The 19070-nt window shown below is 40.7% G+C and overlaps 1 protein-coding gene across 2 annotated transcripts in view; it reads right to left on the reverse strand.

Annotated features, from left to right (window-relative positions):
* The window catches only part of PDE4D (phosphodiesterase 4D), a 1577486-nt gene extending 1558670 nt beyond the window's left edge, over positions 1-18816 (reverse strand). Inside the window, exons 1-2 of one of the 2 annotated variants that reach the window (XM_078004763.1) lie at positions 14320-18816; positions 1255-1386 (exon numbers count right to left, since the gene is read on the reverse strand). The gene's annotated coding sequence lies outside the window, so the exon portion shown is untranslated. Of the gene's footprint in view, positions 1-1254; positions 7599-14319 lie in introns of those variants that run through there. The other variant, XM_078004764.1, reaches the window with a different exon arrangement.
* Positions 18817-19070: the final 254 nt, after the last annotated feature.

A 19070-nucleotide genomic window follows, 5' to 3' on the forward strand; every position in this document is an offset into this window, starting at 1 on the left:
TCTAAACATGCTCAGGTCCTTGTCACATACTGGGCCTGTAGGATCCCTTCCATCTATAAACCCCCGAAGCTCTAAGATAATGTCAACCTTCACTAGCATGTTGTAGACACCTACTCTGTGGACAATATGTGGTTATTTTCTGTACCTAGGCTGGGTTCCTTGATGTTCAGGACCAGCAAAAACCTTCTTTGACTCTAGTTGATAACTGTTCCAGGAATACAAATTAATGTCAATACTGTTGATCACACACATCTCCTGTCTTCCATGATCAATTGGGAATTCCTTGGGAGCAAAAACCATGTCTAGGTCAACTTTACCTAACTTACTCAACACATTCACCAGTAAACATCTGCTAAAATAAACCAAAACAAAAGAGGATTTTATTTAGAGTTTTGTTTGAAACAGAAGAGAATAGAGCATCTTCCCAAGTCAAATAAAAGGAGTTCCATTTCACTTGAGTTGACTATAATTCTACAAAATGTCTAAACATGCATATGCATTGACCAACGAAAATGTTTACAGAGTTGATTCTTGCAATTTGTGGCGGTTCTATAAAGTCACTGAGAACACTGAATTAGCAAATACTGAACCATTGCTCCCGGGGAAATGTCAGATCAGGTTTCTGCAAGTTCTGGTCACAATATTTTCATCAACTAATCAATATATAACTTTGTCTTTTGTGTGTTTCTATTTAAAGATACTTTATTTAATATATATTGTTAATTCATTAACACCAAACACCCTGCCAGCAGCTCTATAACTCATGTCTGAACAAAGTTTATCTAACATGCAGATTTCTTTTTTTTCTTTCTTTTTTTTTTTTTTTTTTTTTTGAGACACAGTCTTGCTCTGTCACCCAGGCTGGAGTGCAGTGGCATGATTTCGGTTCACTGCAACCTCCGCCTCCCGGGTTCAAGCTATTCTCATGCCTCGGCCTACAGGTGCACACCACCAAGCCCAGCTGACTTTTATATTTTTATTAGAGACGGGGTTGCACCATGTTGGCCAGGCTGGTCTCAAACTCCTGACCTCAAGTGACCCACCTGTCTCGGCCTCCTGAAGTGCTGGGATTACAGGCGTGAGCCAGGGCGCCCGGCCAGATTTCTTCTTATTACAGCCTTCTTGTGCTTAGGAGCACTGGACAGCACTTCAGCACTATGCTTGGAAACCATTTCACATGACAGAAACACCAGCAAAAAGCACAAGAATTCAAAAACACAGCATTAAATGTATCACGGAAGAACACTTACTTACAGCATGAAGGCTGAAACACGATGGCTGAGCATCCCTTGTTCACCCTCAGCTGGAAATACGCATGCGGAGTGGCTTAAATTTTTCACTGTTTCACGCTCATCCACAATGACTGCAGAAGCGCCGCAAGGATTGCTTTCGGGATTACAGATAAATGTTAGCAAGTAGGTGGATTTGCAAACACATAATCTGTGATGATGAAGATTGACTATACACTGATTTTCTCTCCATTCAACTATTATTAGATCATTTCTCGCACTGGAGTTCCCCCTCCAATGCTAAGATTCCTAGGATTTTTTCTCTCATTTCATGTTTCTTTCCCTTCACCCACCTCTGACTTCACCTTCTGCTTCTTGGCTACGCTTCTGGCCTTGCATGCCCACAGCTTTTGCCTTTTTCTCTCCCAGTTGTGCCTGACCTTTTCTTGCTGTCTTCTTTCATACTCTGTCCTGCTCCACTCCTTTCCTTTTTTTGTACTCAGTCTCTTAGAAGGCTACACTCTTTGGAGATACTTCTTTTAAAATTAGGTTACATTTATTAACATTTATGGGGAATGCTTGGCCCAGTGAGCTTCCCTGGTCCAAGACAGGACCTTTGGGTATGGAGGACGATGAAAGGGAATTAATGGGGTCAGGGCTGGTGCCAGTGGGACCAGTATAAGGGCTGAGGAACCAACCCATAGGTGAAGAAGGAAGAAGAGAAACATCACAGCTAGTTCCAGCACAACAGATCCCATCAGAAGTCAACTCTGAGGAAAGATAAGGAGAGGCCAGGCCTTGAGCTAAGGGGAAGACAAAGTATAGGGAAGGTCCAGGCAATAAATGGCTCTGCAGGAGCCCAGGGAATCAAAAAAGAGCGGCGTAAGAGAACCCTAAGCAACAGCTCCTGGGAGAACAGTGAGACATTCTCTGGCCTCCTATGTGCAACAATCCTCAGCAGCCCATCAGAGGAAGAGAACACAGAAAGGAAGAACCACTTCAGGCTGAAAGACAGGGCAGGAAACCCACAGAGATAGCATTCTGCAAAAGTTTCTCTGTCCTTGGTTTCCATCTCAAGGTTTCTTTCTATACCTAGTCTCCCTACCTTAGAACACTACAATGCCCACTTCTTGCTTTTAAACTAACTCGAATTCATCCTCTACGTCTGGGGAGACTACAGATGAGATGGTGTTTATCTTATATCTTAAAGAATGAATACAATTTTGAGAGGCAAGAAATGGCTAGAAAAACATTTCTAGTTAAAAGAACAGCTGGAAAGGACGTGATAACAATGGAGATTTGCAATTAGTCCCTACGGCCGGAGCATAGGCTGCAGGAAAGGAAACAGGAGGCGATACAGCTGGAAGGGCAAGGGCACAGAGGGCCTTACATCTTAATGAGGCTGAACCGTTTTCCACAGACAATGGCTGTCTATGAATGTGTAAATGACGATGGCATGATTTTGTTTTAGAAAGATAATTTCTGGCAAAAGTATAAAGGATAGATTGGAGAGAAATGGGAGGTAAGTGGTAAGCCAGCTACTGTGAAAACCCAGACAAGTGATACTGTGCTGGACTCCAGCATTGACAGCAGAGATGGGGAGAGGCAGACACCTGTGCAGAGGCACAATCATCCTTGGTAGCAGCCTTTCATATGCTTGAAATTCCTCCTGCCATGGTAGTTGTTTTGTTTTGTTTTGTTTTGTTTTGTTTTGTTTTGTTCGAGACAGAGTTTGCTCTGTCACCCAGGCTGGAGTGGAGTGCAGTGGCGAGATCTCACTACAACCTCCACCTCCCTGATCCAAGCAATTCTCCTGCCTCAGCCTCCCAAGTAGCTGGGATTACAGGTGCCTGCCACCATGCCCAGATAATTTTTGTATTTTTAGTAGAGACAAAACTTTACTAAATTTTGTATTTTTAGTAGAGAGATTTCTCTATGTTGACCTCACTGGTCTTGAACTCCTGACCTCAAGTGATCCTCCCACCTTGGCCTCCCAAAGTATGGGATTACAGGCATGAGCCACCATGCCCAACCCTGCCATGGTGTTTTAAACACTGCTGTTTAAAACTTTGTTGTTAGAGACTCAATAAATGCTTGTTTAATTAAGAATACAGAATTTATTATATGCTGTTGACTCCCATGTTCACTAAATATACCTAGCTTGGTAAACTCTAAAGAATAAAGTAAGTTACTTTAAATTATTTATTTTATAAGAATCATTCTCCTACTGGAATATTATTTGCCAATACAATATATTATTTTATGAACAAACTTAGCAGGTAATAACATACCATAGAAATTTAATAATAATAATAATAATAATGGCTGCCATATATGAATATGATACTAACTCATTTCCCACTTCATTTATTCTTAAAACAGCATTGTAACGTAGAAATTATGGACCCCGTGTTACAGATAAGGAAATTAATGCTTAGAAAGTTGGAGTTGTTTTTCCAAGGATACACAACTAGTAAGGAACAGAGCTACTATTCCAGCTCAGGTTTGACTTAATCCAAAATCCATATTCATAATTGTCGCATTATATTGTAGTGCATTTTAGTACAGAAAAAAATATTTTAAAATATCAAATTTTCAAATATCAAAATTTTTAAATATTTTAAAAGTAAAAGCACTAAGTTCATATTTCAAGCACTCTATTAATGCTAAAAGAACTTAATATTGTAGGCCAGGCACAGTAGCTCACGCCTGTAATCCCAGCACTTTGGGAGGCTGAGGCAGGTGGATCGCGAGGTCAGGAGATTGAGACCATCCTGGCTAACACGGTGAAACCCTGTCTCTACTGAAAATACAAAAAATTAACCGGGCACGGTGGCAGGCACTTGTAGTCCCAGCTACTCGGGAGGCTGAGGCAGGAGAATGACGTGAACCCAGGAGGCGGAGCTTGCAGTGAGCCAAGACCATGCCACTGCACTCCAGCCTGGGTGACAGAGCAAGACTCGAGCTCAAAAAAAAAAAAAAAAAAGAAGAAGAAGAAAAGAATTTAATATTGTAGCCAAAATACTTTTTAGGTGAAAATATAAGTCGTAAGTCAAATGCACAATTATAGACCAAATATGCTCAGTAGGAATATGTCACATTTAGTTGTTTTGCTGAAAACTGATACCCAAAACTGAGAATATTCAATGAAGCACAGCTAATCAACATCTATGTAAAAATAAAAGTGTAAATTATCTGGAAAACACATATAAGGCAGGATCTCTTGAATGACTTCACAAATGAGAAAGATATAAAATAATATGACATGAGATTCTTAAAGAATGAACTACTCCAAGTCTGTGAATGTCAAGTTCAAGCAAGATATATGCATATATGCTTTTTGCATTATTTTAACATACTTTTACATATTTCTTTTAACTTAGGTTTATGTACATTTTATGTTCCTTCTCTCTCTCTTCAAGAGTTAGAAAAATACTTCCTAGAATTGTTTTGACAGTCCTGGACCAACCCTTAGTCTATATATAAAACAAAGGTCTCTGTTTAATCATCAAATACTTGATTCCTTTGATCATCTGCATTCAATGTGCAGATTTAAAAATACTTTACACTAAATATCTATAAACTTTAAATGCCATTAAAAAATAGAAGTATGGGTTTGTGGAGGCATTTTTATTCATCCTTTGAGTTAAATATTTCTACCTACCTAGGAAAGATTTAGAAGACTTTGGATGGCATTGGAAGCAGAAAACAACGAAACATCTTCAAATGCTTAAAGGAAAAGGAAATTCAACCTAGAATTCTATACCAAGTGAAAATGTATTTCAGAAACAAAGCTAAAATAAAGACATTTTCAGAAAAACAAAAGCTGAGAGATCCCTAAGCAGCTTTCATGTACTCAAGGAAGCACTACAGGTACTCTTCAGGCAGAAAGAAATGATTGCAGCTGGGAGACTGAGATATAGAAAAAATGAGGACTCAAAAAGAGGGCTAACTATGTGGATATATCTAAATAGATAGTGAATGTCTTTGATAATAATGTCCTGAAGGGGTTAATATTGATGCCAAACGAAAACACATAAACAAAAGTGGGTAAGTTGGGAGTGGTGGAAGTCAATAGAGCAGGAAAAGTGGAAAATAATAATAAATTTTTTAAACCTCAAGACAAAGAAAGCAACAAAGATTAAAAAAGGGGGCAACAGAAAAGATGAGACAAATGGAGAGCAAATAATAATGATGGATTTAAAAAAACACAAATACAATAATTACATAAATCATAAACATTAAATATTTTATTCAAAAGACAAAATGTGCCAGGCTGTATTAAACAAAGCTATATGCTTCTTACAGGAGACATTTCCTAAATATAAGACTATAGGATGATTGAAGGTGAAAGAACAGAAAGAGGTCGCTATGCAGGCACTACCCCAAAATAAAGCTGAAGTAGCCATGTTCACACCATGCAAAGTAGATTTTAAGACAAAACATGAATAGATGAAGAGGAGGAAATACATGGCTGAATTTACTAGGGGGAAGATATAATAATTTTAAAAGTATATGCTCCTAATAACATAGGTTTAAATTATTTAAAGCAAAAATGAATAGAGTTACGAAAACTGATAATCCCACAAATCATAAGACATTTTTAACACACCTCTTGTAACAGATTAATAAGCAGGAAAATAATCAGCAGTTATAGAGAAAATGGGAACATGATTTTAAAACTTCAACACACATAGAACACAGCCCTAGTAATGGCAGAATTCATATTCTTTTAAAATGACCAAAGTGGGATTAAACTAGATATCAATAACAAAAAGACAACTGGAAAATCCCCATATATTTAGAAATTAAGTAATATATTTATAAAGAACATGTAGCTCAAAGAAGAAATCAAAACAGATATTAGAAAACATTTTGAACTGAATAAAAATGAAAATTCTACAGTAGAAAATTTGTGCAATATAGCTAAATCTAGCCTTTGAGGGAGATGTGTAGTCTTAATGTAAATATTAAATGAGAAAAAAAGCCTAAAAATCAGCTATCTTAATTTATCATTTCAATAAATTATACAGTGATAATTATATAAGAACAGCAAATTAAATACAAAGAAAAAGAAGAAATGAAATAATATAAGAATAGAAATGAATGGAAATTTTAAAAAATACAATAAAGAATATCAATAAAAAGCCAACAGATGGTTGTTTGAAATGATTAATAAAACTGATAAACCCCTAGTGAGCCTGACTGATAAAGGAGGAAATAACAAAAGGTACAAATATCCAATATCTGAAATGAAAAAGGGACATTAACTGAAGATCCTTCAGATACATTAAAATTATATTCTGAGTAACCTTAAGCAAATAAACTTGTTTATACGAAATGGACAATTCACTGTTGAATTCTGCCAAACAGATAAGGAAGAATTAACAATAATCTTACATAAACTCTACAGAGAAGAGAAAAATAGGAACCACTCCCAACTTGTATTATGAGGTCAGCACATCCTTTATACCAAAACCCAACAAAGTTATTAAAAGAAAAGAAAAGTCAAGCCAGAACTCTCTCATGTGACAAATGCAAAATCTTAATTAAAGGGTTAACCACCTGAATCCAGTAACGAAACATAGTGTAACTAAATTCAGTTTAGTTACTACAAGGTTGGTGACTAATACAGTTGGTTTAACATTCAAAATATCAATTTAATGTAGTTAACCAGATTAACAGAATGAGGGAGAAACTTCTATTACATCAACAGCTTCAGAAATATCATTTGATAAAATTTAACGTCTGACAAGAAAACTCTTAGCAAACTAGAAACAGAAGAAAACTCTTTAAATGTAATAAAAGGTACTTACAAAAAAAATTGTTAACACCACAAAAAAAAAATCACTCAATATTGAAATGTTACAAACTTTTCTTCTGAAATCAGGAATGAGAAAAAGATGCTTACCATCAACATTTCTATTTGGCACTGGAAATCTCAGCCAAAGCAATAAAGCAAGGCACGGGGCCGGGGCGGGAGGGGAGGAGGGCAGGGAAACAAGAAAAGGCATAGGATTGAAAAAGAATAAGTAAAAATAGAAATATTCTTAGACAATGTGATTATGTTATTGAAAAGAATCTATAGCTGAAGTGTTTCCATTAACCACAAAGTTTAGCAAGTTTGCTGGAAAGAAAAATCAACTGTATTTCTGATACTTGCAACAGGGTGAAAATTACAAAACAATAAAATTTGCAACAGCATCAAAAATATCAAATACATAGAAATACATCTAACAAAAGATGTATATGACCACTGCAGTGAACTATTTTTCTTTGTGTCAGTACCACACTTAAGTATAGTAAGTATTGATATCAGACAGTTTTAAGTTTTTCCTCCCTGTTCTTTTACTTTAGGGCTATATTGGCTCTTCTTGGCTACTTGCATTTCCATATAAATTTTGGAATAAGATTGTGAGTCTCCATTATAAGATAAAGACTGCTGACACTTTTATTAAAATAGCATTGATTTTATAGGAGAACTGATGTCATTATAATATATAGTCTTTCTATCCATGCATAATTTAGTCCCCCCATTAATTTACATCTTTATTTTCTTTCAAAAATGGTTTCTAAATTTCTAATACATGGTGTTATAACTTATTAGAATGGTTTCTTTTGGACAGTTGAAAAAGAATAGTTATTAGGAAAGAGTATAAGGGAAAGGAGAGATTATGGGTTGTCAGATAATGTGTTAGTTCTTGATCTGAGGTTTCTTTCCTTCTCTATTTTTTTTTTTTTTTTTTTTTTGTTAGCATGAGAGGAGGCAATTTCTCAAAAGGAAACTGAGATGGCCACAACCCATCACGTATGATACAGATGATATGTGGATAGTGTGTAAGAACTCAAGAGGCATCCACCGGATGGTCCTCTAGATCAGGGTTTTTCAAACTACAGGTTATGTGTTTAGTGGGTTACAAACCAGGCTCGTTTTCAATAAAAAAGAAGATATTACAAATCATGAAAGTACACTGTACGCAATAGGTTGAACATTGTTTCATGACACTTTTGCTTAAGCTATACATACATACATACAAATAAATGTACATCTGTATAGACTGTGATGTGAAATCTATTTCTTACTGATTACAGTCAAAAATATAAGTGTCATCACGTTATAACACCTAGTACCTACCATTACAAGGTATTTCGCAGCTATACCATTTTCACTTTTGCTCAGATTAAGCCTGCTTTGTGAATACTAAGTTTGTGACGGAATAGAAGTGAATAAAGTTAATGGTGAAAAATTCATAATCAGTTTATCAATTTAATAAGAAGTTATGAGTGAGTTAATCTGAGAAGAATATGAGAACAACAGTGTAATGAAGGTTATCAGGGCTCAGTATCTTTGAAAGAGGATGTTCAAGGACTCCTGGGCTTTAGCTCAGGAAGGCATTAGAGGCAACATACATTCCCTTTCTGAACGAGACAGCAGGAGCTGCAGAGGCAATGAGTGAAGATAGAGGACAGCTGTCTGGAGGACACCTGCCTGTGTCTGGCTCTCCATCCCTACCCTCAAGAACCACCTTAGCAATTTGCTCTCCCATCTCTCTGGTTCAGGACCACCATTTCCCATATGATGTCTCCAGTCATCCTTAACCGAAATTTAGGCAAAAGAGAGTAGGGTATTGAGAGGTGAGGAGAGTCACTTTACCCTAAGCTATGCCACTCAGAAGAAACCCTGTAGGTCAAAAACCTCCATATGTCACAACAATATGAAAAAGATTCAAATAATAGCAAAAATAATACCAACAATGATGAGAATTAATATTTATTGAGCATCTGTTTTATGCCAGACATTGTTCCCAGCATTTTACATGGATTAACTCATTTAATTTTCACAATAACACTAAGGTAGGTAATGCAATTGATGGCAGTGGTGGCCCATCTGGAATGACTGCCGAGAAGACGCCGGCTGCAGCAGGCAAGGCACAGACAGGGCTGCATACTCCATGGAGCTGTTGGGAGCTGGGAACAGGCAGAAGCCCCACCCGCTTCTGAGTTTGAGGGGTGGGAGTCCTGCCCTCCTGGGTGCAGCTGCAGCCACCCAGCTGTGGGTGCAGACCCAGGCATTCCTGTACTCTCGGGGGCCCAGGAAGCCCTCCTACCCCCACAGGCTCAGAAATGCCTGCTCCCACTGCCCAGCCTGTACCTGCTCCCAGTGCCCACTCCAATTTCAGAGCAAAGTTAAGTGCAAGCTGGGGCACTGTCATGACCCAGCTGGGTATGCCTGTGCTCAGGGTAGCACTGACACACAAGCCCCCTGTCGCCTCAGCCCCCTCCAGACTCTGTGCGCTGAGGAGCATGGGAGGGGGGCCAAGCGGGAGCTGAGAGTGGCTCAATATGGGACTGCAGGCACCCCTCGGCATGAACAGCCTGGGTGCCAGGGACAGCAGGTTGATGGCAGCGGGAGGCAGACAGACTCCTGGACAGAAAGGGGCAGCTCCCAGTGAGCCACACCTTCAGGCCTGGGATGGCCTGAAGCCTGGGAGCCAGGCTGCTAGTTCCACAGACAGGAGTAAGAACTTATGCTGCTTTCTCTGGGCCTGCTCACAGCTGCCCATAGGCCAATTAGCACTCACTTCCTCTTCTCTGAAGCCCATAAAACCCCCTGGACTCAGCCAGACTGGGAAGAGGTTGAGACAACCAGCCTGCAGAGAGGAGCTACTCACTGTGGGTCTTCTCTCTCCTGAGAGCTGCTCATTTGAAAGGATGACCTGCCTGCAGAGAGGAGCTACCTACTGTGGGTCTCCTCTCTCTTGAGAGCTGCACACTTGACGGGACAACCTGCCTGCAGAGAGGAGCTACCCACTTCAGGTCTCCTGGTAGCTGTACTGTCACTCAATAAATCTCTCTGTCTTGCTTAGCCTCCAGTTGTCCCTGTACCTCATTCTTCCAGGATAGGGGATAAGAACTTGGGACCTGCTAAATGGTGGGACTGAAAGAGCTGTAACACAAACACAGCTGAAACACACCCCTTGCTTGCCATGTTGTGGGCAAGAAGAGGGAGAGGAGAGAAAAGACCTAGGAGCTCCCTGAGCCAGGGATGTGACACCCTCTTTGGGGTTCTGTGGTTCCTGGTGTCTCCAAGCTTCCAGGCACCACCACATTCCCGGATGCCAATAGTGGAAGCCACTTGTGGTATACCTGGTCCAGCCACAGCCTCACAGGAAGCTGGCACTTGTGCCGGCATCTGGAGCTGCCTGCCCTGCTGCAGCTGGCATGCCTTGTTGTGCACAACAGGCAGCTCCCTTGTTCACATACCCCTTGCCTTTTCACGCCTGGCTCACCCTTGGCAGGCATAAGATCTGGGCTGGTAGTGCAAGCCCAGCGCAGCCTGCCCGGGCTGAGGAGGAAGAACTAGCCCAGTGGGCCTGAGCAAAACTCAGGCAAAGGCACCATTGGCCACAAAGGTTTCCGGCTGGCAAAGCAACACCCCAAGGATCCTGTGATGTTTTCCCCGTTTTGCGAGTGAAGCAGATGAGGCACAGAATTTTTAAGCAACCAGTGCACAGCCTTGCAGCTAAAAATTGTGGGAAATAAAGAAAGAAAACAACTAAGAGTGGGCTATGAAGCAACCAGGAAAGAAGAGGATACCAAATTGTTAGCTTGACAAAATGGGACTCTATACATTTTCCATTTGCCTTTAGTTAGAACTACAAGAGTTCATACACACACTCAAGGTAAATACATGCTTGAACTCCCGCGGCCTTTACCTGACCACTTGTATATGGTATTTGTGGAAATGCCTGAGGTTACTTTTTTCCTCAAGAAAGATACTGTCTTTGAGGCTTCCAAACTAGTCTTCATAATGCTGAAAGTTGCTAGGGGCTCATCAGGACACTAATGCACAATCCAAGAGACTTTATCATCAGGTGACTAAAATTCACCCTGCTTATTTGAGACACATCAGTCCCCTACCTTATTTTGGGAAATACAGCAAAACGGCTGGTAGACAGATGGTATTTTGTAGACCAACAAAATAAACTATTTAATCCATGTCACTGGGGGAAAAACGTCATCAAAACCCCAAAGCCCAGTGAAATACCCATTCCAGAAACAGGGCTGACGTCAACCAGCTGGGTAGAAATATTGATCATTACATGGTGGTTTCTCACAGAGCTGTTAAAGGAACTTAAAAAGTTTTTCAAAGGTGAGAGGAAATGCAAGAAAGAGACAGAGGGCTAGCTATTACTAACGAACTTGAAGTACTATTTAAAAGAGAGAGAACTTTCAGCCTGACATTTAGACATTGCTTATGTGATGTGCACAGTCATTTTAAAGCCCTGACCTCAATTCAGTAGTTTAAAAAGAACTCAGTTTCTACTTCCACCCTTTTCCAAATGCCAGCAAAGAACTCATTTCTCAGACCCTTTTCATCCATAGGAAATCCCTGAGAACTTTACAAAAAATTTGAGAAGAAAAAGGTCAGAAAGTTAAAATGCAGTATGCAGTCTCTTTCCTTCCTAAAATGGCCATTTGGTTAAAAGCCATTATAATGAAAGAGTTAAAACTCTGCCCAGTTTAAGAACAACCAGATGACCTTTAAATGTGCTGGTTTGAATCCAATCACCTTTCAACAAGCATGAAATCTGGCACAAGGCGTACTAACGCACACCAATTATTTTCATAGTGTACATGACTGATCTCACAGCGTCCTGTTTGGAAAAAAAGAATAGTGTTCATTTTCCAAAAGCCAGACTTAGAGGCTGAGTGTCTCTGTTGGTGGGTGGGATTTTCCTTTGGTAACTGCCTCCAAAAGTGCCTTTGGAGGAGGCTTTTCCTTGAAAAAGCACAGCATAATACCTTAAGGAAAATAACTTTTTCATTTTGTTTAAATTCTGTTAAATGAAATAATTTCCTCCAACTTTTAATACAGCAAAGGTAAAAATAGCTGGGAAATAATTAATTACTATCCTTAGTTAAGAACTTTGCAAGCCATATATGTAGGAGAAAAAACAAGCCACTGCCAGTGAAAGAGTGAAATACTGAATCCTACTTGGAGTAAATTGATTCAAAACCAATCGTTGAGAGACTTTCTACTCCCTAAAATGATTATTTTCTTTTTAAAAAGTAATTCCCATGAGATTCTCCTAAATGATGAGATCCTCTGATATCTTCAAAATATGGTTCAAATTACAACATTCCTTCACAGGGTTTTTGAGAACACACTGGTCGGCTGTTTTGGTGCAATGTACAGACATAGGTGCCCTGATCCGGGGACTATACCATGCAGCCAGATACGCTCTGGTCAACTGCAAGACTGTGTTCCCTCTCACCTCCTTTCTCTACCTCCGTGGTTCCCCCTGCACCCCAGCCCACCCCATTTCCATCACAGCAGAATGCTCTCCCATGTCAGACAGTAACACGGACTACTAACCCCACACCTGGACCATATTCAAGCCAGAGTCGGATTTTCCTTTGTTGAATCCTTTGCCTGAGGAGTGAGACTTCTGAGATTCCCTCCCCAAATCCTTCTCTCAGCTCCTCGCTTTGGTGAGAGACTTCTGTTGGCCATGCCCATGTTTGCCAGCCCCTCTCTGCCACAATATTTGATTTTCCTCCTCATTCACTCTCTTTATCTTATGAGTCCAGAAGACAGAAAGGTCAGGATCTCACAGCAATGTAGGTAGTGGCCCGTGGGTTGTGGTGCCGGGCCCGCACTCAGACCGTCACCCACCCAGCCACTTCTACTTTGGCACTGAGGAGGGAGGGGCTTGATTCAGGAAAAGAAGGCACCGCCTAGGTTGGGTGCTAGTCACAGACCATGTTAGAAAGACACCTGCTGGCCACGGCCCTGGCCCAGAAGGCCCCCTTAGAGATTCCCATCAGGAAAGTCTGGTTATGTGCACAGTCCTGAAGATTCCCCCAAAATCAAAGGATTCCTCCCAAAGCCCTGGCAGAGCAAGGTCATTCCACAGACATGCCGGGAAAGACAGGTAGCCACAGTCTCCGTTGGCCTCCCTCGCTGCCCCTGTCCTAATCTACACTCATTCCTAAGCAGACCTCCATCACCGGCTTCTAAACAGCACTAATTCTGTTCCTTTTTTCCTACTCCAGGACTGATCAGATGTCAAGGTCCGGACACTCGTCATTAACACCAACTCACAACTGATTCCCCCACCCGCTTTGGCCTCACCAAGATTTGGCAAGCAGGAGAAATAAATGTCACTTTGCTACCATCCTCTGCTCAACCTCCAACAGAAAAACCCACATTGCCTAAGAACAAAGCATGAAATACTGCTGGCCTACCCTGATTTTTCAGCTATTCTCCTTGCATATAGTAAGTGACTCCCCAAGCAACATCATCTTAAAGTCTGAGACACAAAAAAGGACCCAACGTCCTATACACTTGAAGAACTGCATAGCAATATATTTAGTTAACATTTTCTATTTTATTAATCAGGGTACACAATTCAATTGTTGATGTGATCTGTTCAGGCTTCCCAGCCTCTCCTTTCTGATATCATCCTATATACCACAACCTCCACCAGAAAAGCAGTATGGTATTGGGAAAAAGAGATCTAAAGGCAGAAGACTAGGGCTTCACTCTCAGCATTGTTAACTGAGTGACTTGGCTAAATCACTGAAATTCACTGAAACTGCAGTTTCCCCTTCTGTCAAATGGGGGTAACAATATCAGCCTCACAGGGTGCTATGAAGGAAGTAAATGAGATTAATGAAAGTAAGCATCCTTTTAAATTAGAAACAGAGAATAAGGGAGAGGGGAGGGGTAAGGGGAGAGGAGGAAGAAAGGAAACAATCTGCCCTCCCTCACCCCTTCACACTAGGTAAAATAAAATGTTTAGACAGAAAAACCTAAAGAAGAGGATCCAAATAAAATGTTCTTAGGAACTGTCAAAGAGAGAAGCCACTGGAATCTCCAAATCTGGCCAAGAGCTCAGCCTGAGCAGCATGTTTTGAACTCCTGAGTCCATGGAACCCTGCACTAAATCTTTGGGACTCTGACCTGCAGAAAAAAAAACAAAATTGCTTTCCTCAATTCATTCCCTGTAGTTTAAAAACAAGAGCAACTGAAAGGCAAGCTTTGGGAGCAAGGGGAGACAAACACTTCAGATCATTAACTTACTTTATCCCCATGGGAAATGAACTTCAGGAGAACATTTCAGCTTTCTATGTTCTTCTTGGTCCCACTCAAATGGGAAGTTCTGCTCGAGGCCGGATATAGAAAACAGGAAGTCAACAGAACTGATTTTCCTAACTGCCCAAATGCAAATCACGGCACTCCATTATGGATGAGAATTAGAGTAAAATGTAAGCCTCTTTTTAAAAAGAAGTTCACATGCTAACTGTGTATAGAAAACATCCTACTCCAGGGAAGAAAGAAAGAAAGGAAAGATCCATCAGCTTCCTTCCTTAATAAAGGAGGACTGACAGAGCTGGACTGACAGCAAAGTAAATGTTACCGAGGGCAGAACCACACTGCCACTAAAAATAATGAAGTGTCCCACTTCGATGCTGACTCTATTCTCCAAGTTGGTTCCTCTAAAGGTGCTTTTCTTCAAGGGAAGCAGATACTAAAGTGACTCCCCTCTCAACTTTCTCATTACCATTCAGACTATTTTCTTAGAGTCTCATGTTTGAAACTTTCAGGTTGAAACTCCAAGCTCCACCCCCCACATACAGACCTCTTAGTTTCTATCACATACCATCATGTCCACCTTATTTGCATCAGTCATAAACTCTGCTCATTCTTCTATCACCGCTCCCCTGACATTTGCCAGACCTCAAAATTTCCTAAGCCATTTCTGGTCTGAATCCTCAGCTCCCCATGCCTGCTGCCTGCTCTCTTTTATAAACATACTAGATGAATCTTTCCAGCATGCTGCTTCCCCTGCTCCCAAGTCTGCCACAGCTCCCTACTTCCTATTAATCACATCTGAGTCGCCTCAGCCAGCGGTCTTGCCATATCTACCTAGCTTAAGCTGAGTGTTATAGGAGAAAGTGCACTAGCCCGGGCACCAGATGGATCAGGTAAGACTCTAGCTTAGGTAAGCTTTATCACGTCATATAGAGGCTGTGTGGATTGAGGAAAATTATGAAACTTCTTTGCACTTCAGTTTTCTTATTTGCAGAATGAAGATAATAACACCTACCTATACAGTTACTAAGGATTAAATAGGATAACATGCACAAAGTGATCCTAGTGAGTTTCAGTAAGAAGAATGAATGCTTATGAGGTGCTTACCACATTCCAGCTTCTGTTCTGAGGGCTGTACTTGTGTTTATGCAGGTATTATTAACCTCAGTTTGCAGAAGAGGAACTCGAGGCAAGAGAGAGTAAGTAAAGTCACATAACAAATCCGTAGAAGAGCTAACCTTTGAACTCCAACAGCCTGACTCCAGTGCCTGCAAATGTAACTCCATGCTCTACTGCCTCCCATTTCCCCTTCCCTCCAACTTTCACTGGCTAACACAGCCTACAGGTCCACCTCAGTCCTGCTCATCCTTCCAGCCTTCCCTTCACATTCCAACTTCCCATGACGAATGCCATGCTGCATTTTCTCTCTAATCTCACCTGACGTCTTGAAGGGAGCAGTTCAGTTACAGCATTCTCTCTATACCCAACTATACCATCTCTCTACTCTTTATCTTGCCCTCACATACACATAAGCTTGTCATTGTTCTTCAGTTCTTTGGGTAATCTCTTCCTAGAAACTGCATCTAAAAAATATACCACATTCCCAAATTCCATCATGTCCAAAAAGAAGCATATTACTTCCATCAACACCCCAGCTGCCATCACCACGCCAACTCGCCTGACTTCCATTCACTTATCTAGCAAACATTTACCAAGTGTCTGCCATGTTCATTTTGTCAATGAGGATGATGTGGGACTTGTTCCTCTAGGAGTTCACAGTCTAATGAGATCAATGTTTATACAGAAAATGTAAATAGGTTGTGATAAGTACTAAATGCATGCTGCTAATGGCATCATTGCCTCTGGCTCTTCTCAGTCCTGCATTTCCCACGTTGTATCGTGCACCAAAGCTGTCACACTGCCCCTTCCTCTTCATCTCTGGTGCCACCTGTGATTTACTTGCACCCTACCTTGTTTCTGAACTATTGCAGCCCCTCCTAACTTATCTCACTGCCTCATTCCCCTGCCTTTCAAAACCAGCCCACCTCCTGCTGCCCAATAACCTGATGTTGTCATTCTCATATTTAAAACCCATAAATGCGGCCAGGTGCAGTGGCTCACGCCTGTAATCCCAGCACTTTGGGAGGCTGAGGCGGGCGGATCATGAGGTCAAGAGATTGAGACCATCCTGGCTAGCATGGTGAAGCCCCATCTCTACTAAAAATACAAAAATTAGCTGGGCGTGGTGGCACACACCTGTAGTCCCAGCTACTCAGGAGGCTGAGGCAGGAGAATTGCTTGAACCCAGAGGCAGAGGTTGCAGTGAGCCGAGATTGCACCACTGCACTCCAGACTGGTGACAGAGAGAGATTCTGTCAAAACAAAAACAAAAACAAAAACAAAAACCATAAATGCTAATGAACCAAGTGCAAAGCCCTGAGCTTGTCCAGGCAACATTGCCTGGAAACTTGACTTTCAATTCCTTACTTTGCTCTATTCTCCTCACATACACACACTTCATACACCACAGCTAAAAGAGACTTCCCACAATTCTCTAAAAATGACTCACATTTCTATTTCCTGTTTTTCCCTTTGCCCACGCTGCCCTCTCTCCCTCTGCCTTCATTTTTTTTTTTTTTTTTTTTAATTAACCTCTAGAATTCAGGTGCTCCTGCTCCAAGGTTTAGGTCAAAAGTTACCTCCTCCATGAAGCTTTCTCTCATTCTCCCACAATGTGTGAAAACCCCACTCTCTGATTTGTTTAGTTGTGCATTTGTGTATTCTACCTTGCACTATAGTCATTTGTATATTTATCTTATGGTTTCTGTGCTTTAGGAAAGGTACATTGTCTTAATTATCTTTGTTGAATACAGTGCCTAGCAGAGTGCCTCAAGTATAATATGTACTCAAGGAATAATAGATACATTTTTCCATGCATATTTTCTACTGTATCCAAGTGGAAAATATATCCATGTGATACAGTGGAAAATATCTCATGAAGAGAGATATAGTGAGGAAAATATCTCATGAAGACCAAAAAGCAGAAATCCAGGTTTTTTCTTTTCATTACTATCATCTGTGATTATTAATTTTATGTGTCAACATGGTTGGGCTTAAGGATGCCCAGATAGGTGGTAAAATATTATTTCTGGATGTGTCTCTCAGGATGTTTCTGGGGGAAATTAGCACTTGAATCAGTAGACTAAATAAAGAAAATCTGCCCTCACAAATGCGAGCCAGCATCATACAATTTATTGAGAGTTTAGGTACAACAGTAAGGCAGAAGAAGGTGAACTCTCTCTTTCCTTCAGCTGGGACATCCATCTTCTCGTGCTCTGACATTGGAGCTCCTAGTTCTTGGGCCTTCAGATTCTGGGACTTATACCAGTTCCTCCCCACACTCCCAGTTTCTCAGGCCTTTGGCATCAGACTGGGAGTTATGCCATTGGCTCCCCTGGTTCTCAGACCTTTGGACTCATACTGAATTATACTACTGGCTTTCCTGGTACTCCAGCTTCAAGATGACATATTGTGAGACTTTTCAGCCTCCATAATTGCATGAGCCAGTTTCCATAATAAATCTCCTCTTGTGTTCCTATATATTCCCTATTGGTTTTGTTTCTCTATAGAATCCTAATAGATCATCTAATTGTTTATCTAACAAGTCTTTTCCTCCCTAGACAATATGTTAGGCAATAACACAAAAATGAAAACACAGACATCTGCACTCAATAAACTTATATTCAGTATCAGAGAGATTAGCACAGAATACAAATAAAATAATGAGATACATGCAAAACAATATGAATTGCAAAATTACGGCAATTCACCACCAACTAGGTACGTGACCTTGGGCAAAGCACACCGTGAGCTAAATATTAACAAGTTTAAAATGCAGAATCAGAGGCAGTCTATGAATTAATGATTCTAACCATTGCATGGCCTCCTTTGCTGATGGATGGCACATTGGTGTTAGAAAGTGCTTATATTTGCAAAAGTCCATTATTGATGCTTTAATTCTAAGGAAATTATGTAGGCAGCAACTAAAGAAAGGTTCAAAAAAATCAGCTATAATTGATAACTAGACAATGAAAAAAATTAATTATCAGTGATTTATCAGCACCACTAGATAAATACATAAGGGGAATTTAAGGCCATGAAATGCAGGACAAGCCTCACAGGAAGCAATGTCCCAGTGGAGGAGATGCTGTCCCCTGGGCTCCCACCTGCCACCACTAGTATTCACCGTATCTGATTGGAAATGTGTGCATGTGAGTCAGCCTCCCCTCTATGATGTGAGTGGCGACCTCTTTTTGTTCATCTCTGTATCCCCTACACACGATGCTTGGCACATAGCAAGTATTCAGTAAATGTTTATGAATGAAGCAATCACTCATTGTCACCAAAAATTTACTGGGAATTTCACATGCTAAATCTAGAACAAATGATGTGGCTCCTATCATCAAATAAAATCTGTGAAAACCCTAAAACGTAAACTGCAAACCATGACTTGGTCTTAGAGAGGGGTCGTTATCAAATGAAAACAACTCGGCTGCCAATAAGTCATTTCAAAATAAAATCCTCTTTTTGTTATTTCTCAAACACTGTGAAAAGGAATCTCAGTCTGCAGAAACAATTCACAAGCCCCTTCCTTTCATGTGGTCATGTCACATCACACAAGCCCTGTCATGCACCTCTCTCCTTCCTACCCTCCCACCAAAACTGCTCTCCCAAACCTC

Source organism: Macaca mulatta, chromosome 6, assembly GCF_049350105.2.
Source record: "Macaca mulatta isolate MMU2019108-1 chromosome 6, T2T-MMU8v2.0, whole genome shotgun sequence".
NCBI lineage: Eukaryota > Metazoa > Chordata > Mammalia > Primates > Cercopithecidae > Macaca > Macaca mulatta.